Source organism: Kogia breviceps, chromosome 18 (genome assembly GCF_026419965.1).
Source record: "Kogia breviceps isolate mKogBre1 chromosome 18, mKogBre1 haplotype 1, whole genome shotgun sequence".
Lineage (NCBI taxonomy): Eukaryota > Metazoa > Chordata > Mammalia > Artiodactyla > Physeteridae > Kogia > Kogia breviceps.
In genome coordinates, this window is record NC_081327.1 from 54893788 (window position 1) to 54915169 (window position 21382).

At 58.9% G+C, this 21382-nt stretch overlaps 1 protein-coding gene and 1 pseudogene across 6 annotated transcripts in view; both read left to right on the plus strand.

The window, feature by feature from the left end:
* GSE1 (Gse1 coiled-coil protein) overlaps nucleotides 1-21382 on the plus strand; it is a 418214-nt gene that overhangs the window by 108964 nt on the left and 287868 nt on the right. The window lies entirely within an intron of this gene.
* Nucleotides 14486-15002, plus strand: LOC131745207 (cytochrome c oxidase subunit NDUFA4 pseudogene; annotated as a pseudogene).

Here is a 21382-nt window from a genome sequence, read left to right on the forward strand (position 1 = left end):
CAAGGGACCCAGCCCTGGGCGAGTTATGTTTCCACTTCTGAAGGTCAGTGAGCCCAATGAGAATCTCTGCTTGCAGCACTTTGCAGCCAGCCTGGGTGATGGGACCCCTCTGTGAATGAAGGACCCCAAGATTCCAGGAAGGCGCTTTGTTAGGGAGCTTCTTTCCAGTGTTGCCCTGGGGGTCTGGAACACCCTGTTTGACTGGTTGATGTCCTTGGTCCATGAGAAGGACCTCTGGGAGGGATGTCTCTTTTCTCTAGCCCTCACAAAAGAGACCTCATGATATCAATTGAACGGATCCAAGCCCAGTTAATATCATGGCTAAGGCATGGACACTCAGTTGCGGACGGCATAGAACTTGGAGGAGTGGCTCAGGGCGAGTCTAGGTATTCACGTACATGGCGTTGGACAGTTTTCCCTCTTGGCCAGCAAAGCCAGTCCCTCCAACCACCTGTGGTTGTGGGCACCCCCTCATCTGTCTGTCTGTCCTCCTGACATTCTGCAGCCCTATTTCCCAGCCTGTCGTGGGGCATGGCTTTCTGGGCAGCACATTTGTTCAGTGAACGTGTATCATGGCTCCAATCCAATCCAGTCCAATCCAATCACATGTGCAGTTACGCGTGCACTGTCTCATCGTCAGGGAGAAGATGCATTGGGGTTGACCTGGCAAGCCTAGGAGATATGCTGGCCCGATAGCACCTCGTTGACGGGTTCGGTCCTGAATGTGCCCCTGAGTCTGGCACAGCAGAATTCCTGTGTGTGTTTGGGAAGCAGCGAGTCTTTGGGACAGCACGTTGGTGGATGGCAGAGCTGGGGGCAGGCTCCTGGACGCTGAGCAGTGTCCATGCCCACACCCACCTTTGCCAGATGGGTGAGGCTGAGTGATTGGCCCAAGGCTGCAGGGAGCGTGTCCTCAAGAGGGCCTGCTTCTAGGCGTGTTCTTAGGACTCAAGGGCAGCGCTCTCCATCTGAGACCTCTGCCCTACCTACCCCTTCCTCCGCGGAAGTTAAGATGGGTTTAACTGTAGACTTAACAACTATATTTTGTTACTGTGTTAAAATAGATATAATAGAAAATTTGCCATTTTAATCGTTAAGTGTACAACAGTGGCATTAAGTACATTCGCAGTGTCGTAAAACCATCACCACTATATCTATTTCCAAAACGTTTTCATCTTTCCAAACAGAAACTCTGTACCCCTTCAGTAACAACTCCCCGTACCCCTCTGGCCAGCCCCTCGTACCTTTAATCTATTTCCGGCCTGTGAATCAGCCTGCGCCAGATGTGACTCGTATAAAGGGAATCGTACGATATTTGCCCATCTGTGTGGCCGCTTTAGCTCAGCATGTTTTACAGGTTTCATCCGGGGTGTGACTGTGTCAGTGTTTCATTCCTTTTCATGGCTGAGTACTATTCCACCGTGTGGAGAGACCACATTTTGCTTATCCACTCATGTGTGGAGGATGACATTTCTGGAACTGTACCCGGCACCCACCTCCGTTCTCACAACAGCCCTGTGATTTAGAGCCCAGCCTCACCCCCGAATTGTGGCCAAGAAGACAGGGTTTCCAGAGGTGAGCAGCTCGGCCCCAGCCACGCTGCTAGCGTGCCCCTGAGCTGGGACACCCGCAGGGGGCTTGCCCTGCAAGCCCCGCACCTTGAGCCCCCCAGCTGGCCCTGCCTCCTGGTATTTGGGGCTGCTGTGAGGCTGGGGGAGGAGAAGACACGAGCAGAGCTGCCACGGGACAGCTGGTCCCGTGAGCTGGCACCGCAGGGCTTGCTCACCTCTCTGGCCCCCTTGGGAGTGGGATGGGATCCTCTGGGGAGAGGGTCCAGCTGCCCTGCCCCCGGGGGCTCCCTTCCCCCTGCACCCTCGCACCGCTTAGAATTCCCGCACTTCCAGCTGCCGGCTCTCTGAAGTGGCACAGAACCTCCCCGACCCATACATAGCGCCTGGCCGGATCCGCTCCCCCTCACCCCGCCTTCCCTGTCACCTCACATGGCGCCAGGCCCGCTGCAGGAATGTTTATGGTTAAACCTCCCAAGTTGAGATCGTGTTGATTTTATGAGCCGTGTGGGCCTAGCAGAGTGGTGCCCTCTGTGAACGTTTGCTGACAACCCAAGCCGCTGGCAGAAGCCGCCTTCACTTGGGGAGGGGGGAGCCTGGAATTCCTGGGGGCGGTTGGAGAGGCCCCTGGAATGGGGCAGTCCCTGGCAGACAGATTCTAGGGATAATGAATGGTTTCCAGAAAATGCAATTTCCTCCTCAAAATCTGTCCCCGAAAACACAAGATTCTGTCTGCCCTCGCCTCTACAAGCCGCCGGTCAGCAGAGCCTAGTGGGGAAGCGATTAGGTGTAGCCCCAGCTGCCCTAAGTGGGGCAGAGCGGCCTGAGGCCCCGGCATTGTTGGAGGGAGTCAGCCCACGCTGGTGGATGAAAATCCTCAAGAAGCAGCAGAACTCCCCAGGCAGCAACCCTCCCAGACCTCCCCGCCCGGCTGAGCTGCCCAGCAGCTCTGTGAGCAGCTGTTCATAGCTGCTCCGGATTTCCAAATCCTGCACTTCCAATTTCCCGTCTTAGAATGTCACCTGGGGGGAGGAGACACAGCCCAGGAAGGGAGAGAAGAAGTAAAAGGGAGAGAGAGGGAGCTCGAACGCACACTGTAATCTTCGCTTGGAGGCTCAGCTTTCAGGAGCCCCAATTAATCATTATTAATTTAATCCGGGATGACTGAGAGTCGTCCTGACAAGAGATCAGCTGCGATTTATCCCACCTGCTAAGAGACGACCTTATCAGAATTCAATGAATTCGTCATCGCATTAAGCAAGGACCCTACTGAATCTCCGTCAGCCTCGAGTGACTCACCCCCCACAGGGTGCTGCCCGCCGCCCTCAAGGCTTTTCGGGGACAGCGCGTGGGCGGGGCGGGGCTCAGGCCCCAGGACCCAGCGTGCCCGCTTCTCGAGCACCAAGTGAGAGGCCGTCATTTTCTGCTCTGAAGCCGGCAGTTCTCACATGCGTTGTGCATCAGAGTTGCCAGGGGTGCTGGTTGAACATGTGGGTTACGGGGCCTCCCCCAAGCTTCTGATTCAGGAGGCAAGAGCTTGGGACAGGCACCTGCGATTTAACAAGCACTCCTGGTAATTCTGACGCAGAAGACCCAGACCTCTCTCCCTGAGAGCCCTGTGAGTTCCTCGGGGGGGGGAGGATGTTGGCCTCAGCCATTGTCGAGTTTCGGTGTATCAGGCAAGGCGGCTGGTGCCAGCTGCTGTAACAAAAAGCCCCCAGGCTTTAATGGTTAGTGCAGTGTCACGGTCCAGTGGGGTGTTCAGTAGGCCTTCCAGGAGGCGGTTCAGAGTTCCAGGCACCACCGTATCTTGGGACCTGAGATCCCCCACTGCTAGCCCAGCGGTAGCGAGGGGTGTGTCCAGAGCTGTGTGTGCGATTTGGTGAGCATTGACCAGTCTCTGCCTCACCCAGGGCCTAGCAGGATTTCAAGCACATGCCTGGCATTGAGGTGAGATGGCCGAGTGACCGGAGGCTTGCTGTGTAATGGTCACTCCGATTTAGCTCGTTTCTGGGGTTCCAGGACATGCCCCCGCCGGGGTAACACTAAGATCAGGAGCACCCAGAAGGTGGGGTGCTTTGGGTTCCAGGCCCACGCTTCAGAGCCGAAGCACACCCAGATGTTCCCAGAGTAGAAGCCCATCCTGATGTCAGTGGTCACCTGTGGCCCGTCGATATGGCTCTTGTCCTTCCTTGCCTGTGTCGGTCGGATGCTGCTGCGCATGTCCTCCTGCAGGAGACCTCCCAGTCACCAGAGGGCGCTATAAACGCCCCCAGCCCCTGAACTAGACGTAGCACCGTGGCAGTCCTAGTAGCGGGCACTTATTAAGCACTTGCTGTGTGCCCAGGGTCCTTCCTGGACTCATTCATTTGACCCTCACAACAAATCCTGCATGGCAGGGTCTACTGTTACTCCCATTTTACAGACAAAGAGACTGAGGCCCAGAGAGCCCAAGCGGCCTGCCCAAGGTCACACAGCTCACAAGATGCAGACCAGGTTACATATATGATGGCCAGGAGCAGGGCTGTGGAGCCAGGCTGCCCGGATTCACAGCCAGCCCTGCCTCCTGTGCTCTGGGAGACCTGGGAGAAGTGACTTTAGCCTGGCCCTGCCTCAGTTTCCCCATGAGTAAAACGAGGGTGAAAACAGGATGCCCCCCCTTCAGACGGTGGTGAGGATGAAATGAGGGAACGTGTGTGAAGCGCCTGGCCAGGGTGAGTGTCCAGGGGGCACAGCGCCTGGGCTGCTACAGCTCTTGCTTTCTCAGGCCCGAGGCCCCTGGAAGCTCTGAGCAAAAGGGCTGTGCCCTATGCTTTTCCATGCACTCTTCAGGGCCAACCAAGGCATCCTAACTGACTGACCACAGGAAGCGTCTGCCTCCTTGCTCTGGGCAAAGGCTGTGACCCAGTTGAGGAGAACAGGACCAGGTGCGGTCCTGGGTGGGGCAGGAGAAGATTCCCGAATTGAGGACAAAGGGAGATGGCAGGAAGCTCCTCCAGAGGCCTCAGGGGTAACTGTCCAAGCTTAGGGGACAGGGCAGCTGCTGTGTGTCCCTTCTGCACCAGACTCTCCAAAGCATGGACTTTCAGAGCACCAAGGGACCTCGGCGGCAGCCTTCCTGTTTCATGAGGGAGAAACTGCGTCCCAGGAGGAGGCAGGGACCAATCCCTATGCCGTTTTGTGTGGAGCTTAGACTAGCCCTGGGGTGATGTCTGGGCCAGTTGTCTTTCACCGCCACGGCCAGGAGAGGATGAGCACTCGGGTGGGTGGAGACTGCTCTTTGTGGAGGCCACCGGGCATCGCACGTGAGGCTGGGTAGCTGCCAGGGGCAGCTCCTTCCATGCCAGGAGAAGCCCCAGGCTTGCGTCTTCAAAACAGAAAGAGAAAGAGGGCTTTCGGGATTGAACTCCCCACCGTGGGCAGCCACCAAGGTCGGGGTCCCTTTGCCTAGACCCCATCAGACCTGGTGTGAAAAACCGCCCGCGGGCCACTGGGCTATGACATTCCCAGCGAACATAAGCAACGCTAACAGGCTATAGGCAGGGCAGCGAGGGCACCCGTAGCCTCGCTGGGCACAGACAGCTGCTCTACAACCCCAAGGTGGCTGAATGCCCCCTTTTCCACCCGCATCACGGCTGCTGCTCTTTTGCCTGTGGCAACTCTAGCCACCTAGGAAAAAATTAAGCTTCCCCATCACCAAGCATCCCCTGCTTTAGGACTGCACCCAGAACAGGACCCACTTCCTTTTATGTATTTGTTTGTTTGTTTGTTTGTTTATGGCTGAGCTGGGTCTTTGATGCTGAGTGCGGGCTTTCTCTCGTTGCGGCGAGCGGGGGCTACTCTTGGTTGCAGTGTGCGGCCCTCTCATAGTGGTGGCTTCTCTTGTTGCGGAGCACGGGGTCTAGGTGCGCAGGCTTCAGTAGTTGTGGCTCGCGGGCTCAGTAGTTGTGGCTCGCGGGCTCTAGAGCGCAGGCTCAGTAGTTGTGGCGCACAGGCTTAGTTGCTCCGCGGCACGTGGGATCTTCCCGGACCGCGGCTCGAACCCGTGTCCCCTGCATTGGCAGGCGGATTCTTAACCACTGTGCCACCAGGGAAGCCCTAGGGACCCACTTTCTTAAAGCCTGAGTGAGTAGGGCTGAGCTGCACAGCCCAAGTCCTGTTAGAGACCTGCCCCTGTGAGCAGCCCAGCCCAGCCTGCCTTCTGGGACGCCCCGCTTTCCTCAGGGTGCACGCCCTTTGCTGTGGGTACATCCTGATGGGGAAGGATGGTGGGCCCTGCCCTGGCAAAGATGCTCCCTGGGGGGGTCCCGGGTTCTCCCCTCCCAGTGTGGGCTGAGGGGCAGTGGTCCTAGACTCGGCTGCACCTTGCAACCACCCAGGGACCTTCAACAAAATGCTGATGCCCGGGCCCCGCCCGGCCCAGCCCAACTGAACCAGAATCTCTGACCGTGGGCCTCGGGCATCTCTATTTTGTAAAGTTCCCTGGTGGTCATTCTCTGCAGCCAGGGACAGGAGTTGCCGCTCTAGAAAAAAGAGCAAGAACCATCCTCCGGTTGTTTACTGGCTGCCAGTGGCCCTCCAGCTCTGGCTGCGTTCCTGCCCAGCTTCGTTTCCTAATCCGCCCAGGGCGGGAGGGCAGGTGGCGACGCGCTGGAACGCTGGCCCGGCTGAGCAGGTCTGGGGAGGGAGGCCGCCAGGATGGCAGCAGGGGAGGGGGCTGGACGGCTTGGTGGCTGTGCTTACATACTGGACACGTCATGTCAAGAGCAGTTTGATTTATTCAGGATGGAGCTTCCTCAGACTGGAGGTGGAGTTCCAGAAGACTCTGACTCAGTACGGGAAGGAACTTTCTAGCCATTTGAGGCCAACCAGAGAGGGGCCTGCCTTTGGCCCTGGGCATGGCTGCGGAAGTAGATTTGAGGGAGCTGTGGCGTTGACGGAGTGGCTTTAGGCCGAATTTTCCAGAGAGGGGAGCGGCCCTGTAGAGAGACACTTTATCACGGGCGCGGGGGAGCCGCCGCCCCGAGGGCTCTGGTTCCCGGCGCCCCTTCCCGCTCTGCGCCTGGGCACAAGCTCTGCTTTGGGGGTCGGAGGCCCGGTGTCCAAACCCCAACTCCCACCGTCCAGGGCTGCAGCCCCGAGCACTGGGGTGTGGGCCCTGGCACCTGGCAGGTGAGGGGGGTCTGCAAGGCCCACCCAGCAGCAGGGTTTGGGCAGAGTTTGTGCTCAGGCCACACAGACAGGCTGCAGGAGACCCACTGCCCCCGGGGCTGAGGGAGGCTCGGGCCTGGCTCTCCTGCTGGCGTGTGGCTTCTAAGGGACTTTAGTGGTGGGCGGCAGGTAAATCGCCCATCAGATCTGGCAGCTCCTTGCCTTTCTCTTGTTTCTTGTCTGCACGGTCTCTGGTTTAGCCCTCCGCCAGGTTCAGAGGGGGTCCACAGACTGCCCTCACCTCTCCCACCGGAGCAGCTGCGGTTAGCGGGGAGGGGGGGGGTTCCCCAAGGCTACTCTCAGGTTTGACCGTTTGCATACAGACCTCAAAGCTGAAGGCTGCTGTGCTCAGGGTCATGGTTCATGACAACAAGAGGATTCAGAGGAAAATCAGCCGAGAAACGAGGCACCTGGGGCGGGTCCAGGAGGGGTCCAGACTCGCGGCCGCCCCTCGCAGCAAGTCGGCATTCACTCCTCATGGCAACGGTGGTGACACCCGCCTGGAATCGCACAACCAGGGATGCTCCCCCCGAGTCGCGGTGCCTAGGGTTTTTGTTGGAGCTTTTGTCACAAAGACAAGGCCAGCTGGCCCACCTCTGCCTCCAGCCCCTCCGGGGACGGTCAAGACCCCCGTCATAGGTTACGTTCACGCAGACGATACAGTGTGGCCCAAGGCCCCGGGGAAACAGAGACACCCGTATCCAGCAGGCCATCCCAGTGGCGTGGAGGTCACCTCCCAGGAGCCAAGGGTCCAGGCCAGACCTCTGTGGGCATGGCTCACTCTTCACTACTCACCGTCACCTGGGAATTTTAGAAATTTGGGGTCAGTTCTGTTGAAGTGGATGGCAGGCCCTTTGCTTCCTCTCTAAACGTAAAGGACACGTCTAGAGGAACCCTCAGCCCTGAAGGCCTCGGTGCACGTAGGTGATGTCTCGGTGGTGAGAGCCAGCGGGCGGGAAGGGCCGGCTGCTCCACACTCGCCCTGGACCCCGAGTCCAGCCTCCAGAGCCTTTGGGGGCAGCCAGGACCGAGGGCACATGTTACTTCTTAAGATGTTAGACGGGGCGTCAAAACAGTCTCTTGGTTTCCCAGGCCTGGAAAGCCCACCTCGAGTATCAGGACACATTTTAAGCCACAAAGTGTGATGCTGATGACAGACAAGGACACAGGAACTTATTTTAAACTGCTTGAGAAAACAGAGTCCCCAGGAGCTTTAAAAGCGACTGTCAACGTATCTGTTGCAACCGGTCCTTAATGGGAAATCTTTCTTATCTATTCAGTAAAACTGGCCCCCAGAAGATGCTCAAGGGGCAAGCTCAGCTCGTATTGAAGTGTGAAATATATGTATTTTATTTATTTATTTTAAAAATAAATTTATTTGTTTATTTTTGGCTGCGTTGGGTCTTCGTTGCTGTGCGCGGGCTTTTCTCTAGTTGTGGCGAGCGGGGGCTGCTCTCCGTCGCGGTGCGTGGGCTTCTCTTGTTCCGGAGCACGGGCTCTAGGCGCGCGGGCTTCAGTAGTTGTGGCACGTGAAGCCAGTAGTTGTGGCGTGTAGGCTCTAGAGAGGAGGCTCAGTAGTTGTGGCGCACAGGCTCAGTTGCTCCGCGGCATGTGGGATGTTCCCGGACCAGGGCTGGAACCCGCGTCCCCTGCACTGGCAGGCGGATTCTTAAGTACTGCGCCACCGGGGAAGTCCTTGAAACATATGTATTTTAAATGCTTTGCCTGTGGAAGGCTCGTGGTAAACAGTTCTTGAGTTTTGCAAGCTAGACAGTCTCTCTCCATTTAGTTTAACTCAGAGAGGTTTTGACCAGAAGCTCTTTGGAGGGACCAGGGCAAGCTCAGCATTCTAATAAGATCATACTTTCTGCCACCGTGACTCACAGGAGAAACTCCCCCCGAGCTGGGGCCTGTGCTGCCTCGGATGGAGAGGTGGGCGTTTCTGCTGACTTGGGGCTTTACAGGAGCCCAGAAGGGCACGTGGCAGTGTCAGAGACCTGATTCAGTTTGGGGACAGGTCACGAGCACATTGGTGCCGGTGCTGGGGCTCCAGAGCTGGCCTGGGAATGAGGATTTGATTCTGGCAAGCCGCGGGGTGGCCTGGGAATCTGCATTTCTACCACGCCACAGGGAGTGCTGATGCTATGGGTCTGGACCCACCGCCCGATAGAAGTAGAACGCCAGCCACGTGTGTAAATGTTAAATTGTCAAGCAGCCGCATTTTAAAGGTAAAAAGGTGAGATCGGTTGTGAGACTATATTTTACGTCACTTGGTATATCTGAAATAGCACCACTGTGGGATGTGCCCAGCTGGGGCCGGCGGGAGGCGGTGGACCCTTCCGTGGTGCTCGCGGCGGGGAGCAGCGTCCGCAGCTGCTAAGGCTGCCCACCCACTACCCCCTTCTCTGCAGGCTCCATTTGGGGCTAATGATCTCTTTTCAGCTGCCGATCCGCGAGCGAGCTGGCACTCAGGAGCGTGGCTCTGCTGCAAAGCTGGGTAGCAGGCTGAGCCCTGTTCGCCGGGCTGGCTGGTGGCCTGGGGCTGGGGCTCCGGGTGAGGGGTGGGTGCCGCGGAGAAGCTGCCATTGTGTCGCAGCAGCTGATGTGCTTACAGCTGGCGAAGAGGCAGGCACCCCCCCCTCTTCCCCCACCCCGGCTCAGGAACAAACATCTCTTCTTACAAAAAAATTAAAAAGGAGAAGTGACAGGGGTCGTGGCTCTGCTTTCCACATGACCTGCTGGGGAACAGAGTGCGTCTTTGTTAATCTAGCCGTCTGTCAGTTGGCCTCTGCACGGAGGCATAAGCCACTTTGCTGCCTCACCCCTGACCCGCCATCGGGCGCTCAGCCGGGCCGGGCCCGGCCGGGGCGGGGGGAGCAGGGCGAGGGCGGTTGTTGGCCTTGGCCTGTGCCTCCTGCTGGCTCCCCCCGGCGGGGCAGCCCAGGCAGAGCTGTGCTCACGGCGACAGGAGGGGGCCGGGGAGCGGCCCCCTCATTTTGGTGGCCGTTGCTGCTGTGGGCCTCAGTTTCCTCAATCAGGGAAATGGGCACACTCGCCGTGGCTACCCCACTGGATGGCGGTGCTCAAGAAATAGCAGCTCTTTTTATTAAGCCAGCATTTGTATTATCATCAACCCATCCTTCGTTTTCATAAGCCTGCCTTCCTGTCTCTCCCCTCCCCGCTTCCTCCCTCCCCATCTCTCTCTCCCTGCTCCTCTCGCTGACCCTCTCGCCTGTCCCCCTCCTTGCCCCCCTGCGCCCAGGCCCCTGGGCATCACTCATCAGCCCCTCTGTCCAGCGTTGGGTGGGCGCTGCCCAGGCCCGCCAGGGTGAGGTGAGACAGCCGGAGGAGCAGGCCAGGCCAGGGAGGGGGCTTCCAGCCCCATCTGGAAAGGGCAGTGTGTGCAGTCGGGACACCCCGGGAGGGCACTCAGAGCCACCCCAGGCCCGCCCGCGGCTGCCCAGCCCACGAGCTCTGCTAAGCCCTCCATCATCCCGGCCCCTTGGCCAGGTGGGCTGTGGCCCCCGCACCGGGAACGCCCACCCCCAGCGTTCGCAGCCAAGGAAGGCCCTGAATCGCACAGTCTGCCCTGGTGGCTGGGGCGGCTGCCTGGGACACCCCCAGAGGAGTCAGGGGCCCTGACCCCCTCCCGTCCCCACCCTGTACCCTTCAGCCCCCCGCCTCCCCCAGGTCCGTCAGAGCCTCCCAGGCGGAGCAGCTGGAGGCTAACTGTAGCCACCTTGGCCTCTCCTGCGGGTCTGACAGCCGGGAGGGGAGGCACGGCTCGCTCCTTGGTACCCGATTCCGAGGCCCAACGGAGGCCTCGTTTCTTGGGCTCCCGACCGCCTGCAGATGGGCTGATGCCTAAAGCCCACCGATGCTGGCACAGGGTGGGCGGGCCAAGGCGCAGAGCGGTGCCCGTCCCCAGGCACCAGGCCGTGGGCTCCCCTGCCAGGTCTGGTGGCTCCCGGCGTCCCTTGGCTTGTGGCCGCACCCCGCCAGTCTTTGCCTGCCTTGTCAGGGGGCCTCTCCTCTTCCTCTCTCTTACAGGTTCACTGCCACTGGATGCAGGGCCGCCCTAATCCAGTCTGACCTCATCATAACTTGATTCCAGTTGCAAAGACTGATTTCTGAATGAGGTCACATGCACGGTTCCGGGAGGCACGCATTTGGGGCAGCACCGTTAAGCCCAGCACAAGCAGGAGCCAGAGGGTGGGGGGTCTGTCCATCTAAACTGAAACTGGCATCAGAGCAGGGGCCACAGCCCCCTCTCCCCTCACTGGCCAGGCCTGGCTGGGCTGCAGCACGTCCCAGGCTACAGGGCCACCAAGCAGGGGGTGAAGCAGGCATCGGGCCAACGGGGGCTTCCGGTCTCTGGGACTGGACCTGGTGGGGAGGAAGGGGCCGCTGGCCCCTGAAGCTCACAGGGGCCCCGAGGCCTGATACCCAGGCCTGCGATCGGCCCCAGGACCCCGACCTCGGGGTGGGAGTTGGGGGGGGGAGCCCCTCCCACCGTCCCAGCAGGAGGGAAGCCCCGGGCCCCCCAGGTGCTTTCTCAGAGGGGAGGGGCGGCCCAGCAGCGCTCCTGTCCCGCAGCCAGGGGGGCTCTGGGTTCCATCCCCCCTCTGCACCTTCCCGGCCGACTCCGTCTTCCCGTCCACGGAGCGGCCACACCTCTAGCAGCCGCGTGAGGGCTGCCTGTGGGTGAGTTCGTCTAGGATCGCCTGCAGAGGGGCAGCCAGAGAACCCTCGCCCTCCCCCTGCCCTGCCCCCCCTCGGCTGACACCCCAGTTCTCTGTGTCTCCCCTTCAAGGCCCCTGCGGCCCCTTGCTCGACCCTCGTCCTGTGGTTCCGTGTTTGGGGGGCTCCCCTCTGCCCGAAGACCACCCTGGTAGACGTCCCAGGACAGCCTGCCTGGTTGGGCCCGGGCCAGGCCATCGTGGCCTTCTCTCCCTCTCTGGTGCACAACGGGCCCTTTCATGTTTGCTCTGAGGAAGCCAAGCAGAATAATTCCACCCCTGCCCCCCGGGTCTCCTTCCTGCACCCCCCAGCATCCTGTCCTGTGCCATGAGAGGGTTTCCTGCCCTGTCGGTCACCCCAGGACAGCTGGAGGGGCCTCAGGCCGGGGGGAGTGAGGCATCAGCCTGAAGTAGGACTCTAGGGCCAACCGAGCAGGCACCAAGGGCTGAGGCCAGGCGGGCCCTTAGGCCTGGGGGTGGGACAGCTGTGGGGAAGGGGTATGGGGGCTGCTGAGCTGCTCTCCTGGCCGAGACCTGCCACCTGCCACCCTGCAGCCGGGCTGAGCTGGCAGCGTCTGCCTGGGGCTTGCTGGACCCCCACACCTGCTCACTTTGGGGGCTGGGAGGCTGGGGCACCTGTGTCATGAGCAGGTGCGGGGTGATGTGATACTGCAGTAGTCCCAGCCGAGAGTGTGTGTGTGTGTGTGTGTGTGGAGAAAGGAAAAGAAGGCATTTCACCAGCTGGGGCCACAGAACAGCCCAGAACCCGAGGCTCACTGCGCCCAGCTCGCCACGGTTGGGGGGCGAGTGCTGCAGCACTGGACGAAGGAGATCTGGGGCCCAGGTGGGCAGTGGCAGGCACCGTGGGGCCTGGTGACGCTGCAGCGGCCTTGGTGGCGGCCAGGCTGGCTGGCCCCTGCACGTGTGAGTACACATTTGCACGTGCACGGACATGCACATGCTCTCGTGTGCACACACGCGCATACACGTGAGCACACAGGCTCCCTCCGTCCTCTCCCGCCTCCTCTCTTGGCCCCGCCAGCCTGGGTCGTGGCTCTTGAAGAAGCCCGCGGCATGGAGCTGTCTCTGCCCCATCACTCAGTTCTCAGTTTTTTCCAGCTAGCATTTTTCTCCTGCTGCTTCCGGAGTCTTATCTCCGCGGACAAGATTCCCCGAGGGCAGGCAGCAGCGTGGTCTCTGTTTCTTGCATATCTTCCAGGGCATCTGGTAGGAGAGACCGAGCAGCTCGGGGGGGGGGGGGGGGGGGGCATCCTTCCCAGCTAGGAGTTCCGGGGCCTTTGTATGTGGATCAAGATGCAAACTGGCACATTCTCTGCCTTAGCCGTTTGCCGACCTAGCAGAACGTGCAGGACATTTGGATGCTTTGGAGGGACACCTGGTCACAGTGCTTCAAATCAAGGCTGGCTCAGAAAATCTGCCGTGTGTGTCCCGGGCCAAAGCAGAGGCCCAGCTAATATCTGATCCCTGCCCGCTCTGGACAGAGGCGGCCGAGGCGCCCAGTGACCGCGCCTTTGGCAACTTCCTCTGAGAACTTGCGAGGGCACGTCTGCAGAGTTAGCTTTTGGCGAGTGAGAAGGAGGCAGAGGAGCCGGTTGAGGGAGAGGGGACGGGAGGCTGGAGACCACACTCTTCACTGCTCAGCGCTCAGGGTCACCCAGGCCAGGGGCGTGGTGGAGCCAGCAGCAGTCAGGGCCCGCTCTCTGGGCCTCTCGCGGCCTCATTTCAGCTGAGGCGCTTCCTGCATGTGTTTCGAGACCGGAGGATGTTTGCAAGCAGTCAGGCTGACTTGGAGAGTGGAGCCCACCCTGAGTGTGTCAGGGAGCATGAAGAGGTTGGGGGGGGGGGTCTCAGGTCAGCTGCCCTCTTCCTAGAGGAGATGTTGGTTTCCCTCATTCATTTGACAAATAGTCGTTGAAATAGATGGCTTGTCGGACGGAACTAAATGCCAGGGGTCCACGGGTCACTGTGACCAATGCCGCTGCCCCCCGGACGCTGTGGTCCTGGCTCGGGATACTCCAGACGACGTGCAGAACAAGAGTGGAGTGCAGACCTAATGGCCATGGGGGCGCCAGGCGAGATCCAGGGCGTCCGGTTAAATTCGCACTTCCATCGACAAGGGATAAATTTTTGGTATAAGTATATGCCAAGTATTGCATGGGATATACTTAGGCTAAGAAAGTATTTTTTGGACTTCCCTGGTGGCGCAGGGGTTAAGAATCCGCCTGCCAATGCAGGGGACACGGGTTCGAGCCCCGGTCCGGGAAGATCCCACATGCCGCGGGGCAACTGAACCTTTGCGCTACAACTACCGAGCCTGTGCTCTAGAGCCCGCGTGTCACAACGACTGAGCCCACGCGCTGCAACTACTGAACGTCGTGCGCCTAGAGCCCACGCACCGCAACAAGAGAAGCCACTGCAGTGAGAAGCCCACGCACCGCAACAAAGAGTGACCCCCGCTCGCTGCAACTAGAGAAAGCCCGCGTGCAGCAACGAAGACCCCACGCAGCCAAAAGTAAATAAATAAGTAAATAAATAAATCTTTATATATAAAAAAAGTATTTGTTGTTGATCTGAAATGCAAACTTCCCTGGGTGCCCTGGAGTTTGCACCTGGTAACCCTAAGTGGGAAAGATAAAGGGTGTGGAGTCACTCAGGCAGGGAAGGGTGAGAGCCAGCTGCTGATGCAGAGCTTCAGTGTTAAGTGAGACGCCGAGGACGGTCTGCGGGGAAGGGACCGCTGGGGTTAAGGCCAGAGAGGGGCGGCTGCCTCCTGCGGGACTGTGGCCCTTGCCAGGCTCTGATCCAGCTGCTTCAGAGTCTGCACTCAGGGCCACAAGGTGTCCTGGATGGATGGACGCCAGAGGCCGCCTGGTCTGCCTGCCGGTTTCCAAAGGGCCGAGTGTGTCCTCTGAGACGGGGGTCCTTTAGGTAGGAGGTGCCGGGTGACTTTGGACGTCCGCCCTTCCTCGGCGCGAAGGCTGTTCAGTCCCGGCCTTTGCAAGTTTGTCGTTTTCTCAGTCTGGACCCGAGGCTTCTGTCGCAGCCACGATCCGCCAGATGATGGGTCAGGCCAAGAAGCATCCTAGCTTTTGCTCCCCCTCTTCATATTTATTGGGGTGGGAGGTACTGGAGCAGCACTGTATGTTTTGCGCCTGGCAGTGTTCAATCCCGATGTCAGTTGGGACAAAAAGAATAACCCAGAACCCTGGAACAAACTGGGTCCCAATGAGCAGTACAAGTTCTACTCGGTGAATGTAGATTACAGCCAACTGAAGAAAGAAGGTCCAGACTTCTAAATGAAATGTTTCACTATAAAGCTGCTTAGAATGAAGGTCTTCCAGAAGCCATGCGCACAAGTTTCCACTTAACCAGGAAATATTTCCCACTAAATGCACAAAATCATGTTGGTGTATTGTGATGGAGTTTACACTGATTAATAAATAGTTTGCAACTTGAAAAAAAAAAAAACCAAAGGGCCGAGTGACTTACCAGAAACTCCAGCCGCTGTCCAGTAAAAATACAATGCCAGCCACCTATGGAATCTTAAATTTCCTAGTAGCCACAGTAAGAAAAAGTAAAAACATCTTCATCCCAAGAAAAACAATCTGTCACCACATGAGGTGATGGATGTTAACTAAACTTGTTGAAGTAATCATGTTGCAGTATATGTATTTATCAAATCATTATGTTGTTTACCTTAAACTAGTACCATGTTATATGTCCATCACATCTCAAAACGGGGGGGTGGGGAGTGAAAAAGGTGAAATTTTTAATGTATTTAACTCAGCATATCTGAAATGTTATCGTTTGAACAGGTAATCAGTATATCGAATGATTAGCGCGATTTTCTTTTTCTCAGAGCAAGTGTTCAGAGCCCGGAGTGTGGGCTTCTCAGGCACGCAGGGTGCGTGACAAGGGCTCCAGAGCCACATGTGGTCTGTGGCCTCCGTGTCTGGGACCCACACCTTCCGACTCCTGGTCCAGACACTTTCCGTCTCCTGGGGAGCAGGGGCGAGCGCCCGAACCGCGCGGCCTCCTGTTGCTTGGGGTCTCATCCTAGACTCCGGAGGGAAAAGGATGTCCTCGTGACCCGACGGCCAGTAGGGCAAGCGGTGGCTCAGTGCCCAGGGTCTGTGGTTGCCCTCAGCAGAGGGGCCACGGAAATAACCTGTGATCTCGCAGCAGATGAGCCAGCCGGGAACCCCTGATGCCGCCCCACCCCCACCCCGAACCCCCGTAGTGCTTTGCAGGTGTCGTGGTCCGACCTGACAGTGTGGCTTGTTTGCCCGTGTGCCTCGGGAGTTGGGAGTTGGCATCCTCTTGGCAGGAGAACCTGTGCTCTCACCGGGGGTGTGCGGAGCCGAACCTGGGCAGGTGTGAACGCCCGTCCTGATCAGGTCACCTGAGCCCGCCTGGCTCCGGCCCAGCGGCGGGGTGCGTGGGGAGGGCTTCACAGAGTCGAAGTATCGAATGAGCTGCCACCTGAGTCAGCCATCGTCAGGGCGGGAGCCCCAGAAGTGGCGCTCTGGTGCACCTGTGGGGAGCGGCTTCCACGGGCGGGGGTGGGGTGCGTGCAGGCCCCGCGGGGCGCACCGAGGTCCCCTGCCCACGGGAGCTTTCCGTCTCCCGCTGGGCTGAAGGCACAGGCAGCTCTTCCCTACCCATGTGGAAAGGTCTCTCGCTCCGTCTGCTGTGTGTTTATTAAACCAGGAACGTGTATTGAGCACCTACTGTGTGCTGTGTGGGCGTTGTCTGGCAGAGCATCTGTGAGGTCGGGGCAGCACGCAGCGATCGGGTTCTCTGGCTCACAGCGCTGGGACCAGGGTCCCAGGAGAGGCCCCCAGCCGGCAGCCGACCCACACAGCACCCCAGTCACTGTGGTGTCACCTGACGGGCAGCAGTGCGCCCCACGCTGGCTCCTCCCTTCCCATCTCACCCCCACCTGTGCATCCGGCACCGCCCCCCACCCCCGAATTGGCTCTCCCCGTGCCAATCCCTGTCTCAGAGTCTGCTTCTGGGGACCCCAAACTAAGACAAAAACCCTGCCTTACCAGGTGTGAAGTATTCAAATATCAACCTGGGGCTGGGGGTCCCGTGCGGGGGAGACAGGGCCTGGCTGAGGCCACAAAAGAACAGGGAAGGTTCTAGGGAATTCCCTGGTGGTCCAGTGGTTAGGACTCAGTGCTTTCACTGAGGTGAAAGGGGTTCAATCCCTGGTTGGGGAACTAAGATCCCACAGGCCACGCAGTATGGCCAAAACACAAAAACAAAGCAACCAAAGAATGGGAGGGTTCTAAAAAGCTGGCAAAGGGAGGGGATGGCTTCCAGGCAGGGAGAACAGTTCCTACAGAGGCCTGGCAGTGGCACAGGCAAGGTGTGCAGTGGGGCAGGGACCTGCGTCCACGCGGGCAGGATGGATGGGACAGGGCACCCCGCCAGGGCCCTTGGGAGAGCCAGTGCTTTGCATGCAGAAAGACGGGGGGCCCCTCTTTGTCAGGGGCGTCCTCTCCGGGGTTTGGCTACCCTGGAAGACAAGGGCTCGAGGCACCCTGGGCCTCAGTTTTCTCATCTACAGAACGGGGACAGTAGGCTCTAGTGGTGGGGCTGAGCGCGTGGTTTGTGGAAGCGGGCGGAGTGGAGCGGGTGCGGGGCTCGCACGGAGCCGGCGCCGTCTTCAGGGCCAGCACTGCGGTGGGCGGGCTCTGGAGCAAACCGCCAGGGAGGCTGTGGCTTCTGGGGTCCTCCCTTCCCGCCACCCCCACCCCCAGAGCTGGTGCAGGAGACACGGGGTGGGGGTGGGGGGATTCTCAGGACTGTTAGTTCTTGGGCTTCCTTAGCTGTCCACTCAAGCCATCGTGTCAAAGTGTCATTAAGTGACCTTGGACCTGAATGTTCTGACCTCTGAATGGCCAATCCGCTCATCGGCTCGGCCGACGAGGAGCTTGTAAGTCGGGCAGCGTTCTTAGGGGACAGGGCAGGCCAGGGGTGTGCAGCGCTCAGGTGGCATGTGACCCTGTGTCTGGGTGCCAAGTCCTCGGTTGGAAAGCCAGGATAGCTCCAAAGGATGGGGCTTGGGTGACGTCTGACGTGGAACCATGGGGCTGGGCATACAGTAGGCACTCAGAACATCTCACTCCTCTCCTCTCCTCCTCTTCCGCCCTGACATTGGGACAGGGGTGGGCAGGGGTCTCAGAGCCAATTAAGATACCAACTCCCCGCCGCCAGGGGTTGGAAATGTGTGAAGGAAGCGCCAGAAAAGTGGGCATGTGACCCAAGGCTTGCGGTCAGTGCTGGAGTGCTGGTGGGGCAGGACAGCAGAAATCCTTCTGGAAGCTTCTGGATCACATGACATCATAGCAGGCTGCAGCCGGGGCAGCTGTGCCAGCAACGGCGTGCAGGAGGGCAGCTCCTGGGTCTTGTCCTCCCAGAGTTATCCAGCTGGGGTGGGGTGGGGAGGGGAGCGTCTGGGGCTGAGCTCACTAGGACGGGCTCCCAGCACATCCCAGTTGAGCTTTGCGGTGACCGTGCCAGGGCTTGAGCAGCCATCGTCACGGCCATCGTCACAGAGGAACCAGCAGAGGCTCGACCCAGAACACAGGGTGCACAGGGGCCTCGAGCTCCAGACCCAGTGTTATTTCACTCTTTCCTCTGAACACCCCCGTGATCTCTCAAAGGCCTGTGTCCCTCTGCCTGGTACCCAGATGCTTCTGGTGGGCCTTGGGTCTTACCGTCTCCTCACCTTCCTGGAAGACCTTTTTGCAAACTGTACGCATTCAGTAAAATAACATCTAGCTGAATTGAGGCTACGTTTGTGGGAACACCCGCCGGCAGACACAAGGGCAGTGGGTGACCTTCCCTCCGTCCCTGTTTTCGTCACCTCGTCCTGGGGCTTACGGTTGGCAGAGCATGTAGCTGACTCATTTCTCCTCTGGGGCTGTGTTCCCTTAAAGAAAAAAAAAATTACAGGTTCTCAGATGCATAATGAAGGGTTCCAACTTTTCAGAGGGGAAACTCTGTCTGGGAGACTTTCACTAAGGCAACAGGGAGAGCCAGGTGGGGCTTGGAAATCCATTTTGCCGCTGTTCCTGGGGCCAGGGGCCGCTGGAGGGGCGTGGGTGGAGAGCAGGGCCCTGGTCACCCTTCCACAGAGGGAGCGAGCACTTGAGGGCTTAGCAGATGTGTCACTTGAGGGCTCTCGGGTGACCGCAGGCCACGAGCGGTTTTTCTTTTCCTTCCCCAGAATGCTGTGCTTCTTGGCTTCCTCTGAGGCTAGGAGCCTGGTATGGTGGGTGGTGTGGGTGTCACACGAACGTTTAAAATGCCAGGCAGTTCACGCCGTGCCCACCCACCCTCAGTGTCCGTGTTCACCCCCATTTCACCCCAAATAAAACCAAAGTCTTTCCCTGGATGTTTGGTGTCCTGGGGCTGCCATACCAAATAAATGACCGCAGGCTGAGGGTATAAAGGACAGCATTGCATTCTCTCACAGTCAGGAAGCTAGAATTCCTAAATCAAGGTGTGGGTGGGCCCAGGCTCCCTCTGAAGCCTCCACGGGAGGGTCCCTCCTGCCTTTTCCAGATCCTGGGGGCTCCAGGCGTCCTTGGCTTGTGGCCACCTCCCTCCAACCTCTGCCTCTGTCTTCACCTGGCTTTACCCTCTGTGTCAGGGTCCTCTTTTTATAAAAACACTTTCACTGGACTTAAGGCCCGCCCCAATCCAGTGTGACCTCATGTGAACCAATACACGTCAGCAAAGGCTCCATCTCCAGATAAGGTCACATCCTGAGGTTCCAGGGGGACACAAATTGGGGAAGATGCTATTCAACCCTGTACGCTTAGCCAACCAAGGTACGGTCTGACCCCTCAGCCAGCTCTCCTGCGTCCTTTCTTCCCACTAACCTTGTCTGCCTCGGCCACTCGGGCCTTCTTGCCGTTCCTCCAAAGCACCAAGGGTGCTTGTGCCTCAGGGCCTTTGCACCTGCTGGTCCTCCTGCCTGGAAGGCGCTCAGAGCTCCCTTCTTCTCTTCCCTCGTGCGTCTCCTCAAGTGGGCCCCCCCAGAAGTAACACCCTCCATCACTCTTCATCTTTCTTCTGTGGTTCTAATTTCCTTCATTCCACTCACCCCCTGCATGTCATACGTTTGTTTTTGGTCTCGCCACCTCCAGGAGTCTGGAAGACTAGGGGCCTTGTCTGTCTTGTTCACAGCTGGGTCCCCGGCCCCTAAAATACTTCTTGGCACACAGTAGGTGCACAACTAATCTGTAACGCAAGTGAGTGCTCATGGAGCTCCGGTGTTCAGGCTTTAAGGATACCATGGTATCCTTAAAATAATGATGTATTCAGCCGTGGGGCTGCAGGGGCCACAGGACAGGGAAGAAAATGGGGGGTGGGAGGAGGGGCGGGAAGCAAAGACGTCCATGCCTGAGCTAGTCTGCTTTCATCTAATTAATTAATTAATTAATATTTATTTATCTGGCTGCACCAGGTCTTAGTTGCGGCATGCACGCAGGATCTAGTTCCCCGACCAGGGATCAAACCCGGGCCCCCTGCATTGGGAGCGCAGAGTTTTAACCAGGGAAGTCCCTGTTTTATCTGTTTCTTACTTGAAGGGGACGGGGGTAGAATCCTGCTGCCTACAGCGATGGAACCTCTTACCTAGACGAACAGCCCCTTTTCACAGGTGAGGGCCCGGCAGCTGCGGGAAGGGTCAGGCTCTTAAGCCGGTCAGTGGGGAGCCAGACCCGGATTCTGCTCTCTGACCCAGGGCGGTGTCCCCACCGCGGGCCTGACCACCGCTGCCCCCTCCCCGGGCAGCTTCAGGGGCCTTTTGCTCAGGGCTGGCACCGGGCTCTCTTGGGGAGGCACCCTAGGCCCTGCACCCAGCAATGCGCGGGCAGGAGGGCCGGGGCGTGTGGACCCTCCCAGGCCCCAGAGCGCAGAGTCACTTTCCAAGTGCAGCATCGCCGCACGCCGCCGGAGGCCAGCTCAGTGTCACGTGACACAAGTTCCGGGAAACAGCACGTCTCCTGCCATCCTTGGTGGCCAGTCCCGGTGGGTCTGATGGCGCCCAATGGGTCAGCGCCCTCGGGAGCGAGTTGGGGCAGCCCACCCAGATCGGCGAGAACTCCCAGAGCCTTCTAGAAACCTTGGGACCGGCCACACTGTTTGCATTTCCAAACCCTACTGCAAGGAAAAATAAATACATAAACCTAATCAAGGTGAATTTGCCGCCTGCGATGACCAGGGACTGTTTATCCTGCTGCTGTGCCAGCCGCTAACGTCCATGGGGTCTGCTGGTGTGGGCACCGAGCTCTGAGGACAGCGCTCCGGCCTGGCCGGCTCTGCGGGACGGGGCTGTTGTCTCCAGTTCACACTTGAGGAAGCCGAGGCTCTGAGGGCCCTGGGTTCCGCGGGGACTGGGCCTGGGTCGGTCTGGGGCCAGGGTCACACTGTCCCTGCTCTGTGTCTCCAGCCCCAGAAATAGCCCGGGGCTCGTTGCCTCTGAGCATCTGTGGCTCCCGGCAGAGATAGAGTCTCAGGACTCTGAGAACACGGTCTCCAAACCAAACACGGGCTCACATGGGCCCCCAGGCGTTTCTGTGCCACCTCGGAGCGGGGGACATGGTCTCGGGGAACAGCGTTCGGTGCCACAGGCTCAGCATTTTCTGGAACCTTCTGTGGGTGGGATTGGACCACCCCCTGGCCGCCTGCTTCAGCTGCCCTTAGAAAGGGTGAAAAGTTAGAGGTCTGGGGGTGCTGGCCGACCAGAGTTGTGAGAGTGAGAGGAGGCTCTGAGGTTGGGCCCATTCTGGCAGAAGGAAGAGAACTTTCCAGAAGCAGGGG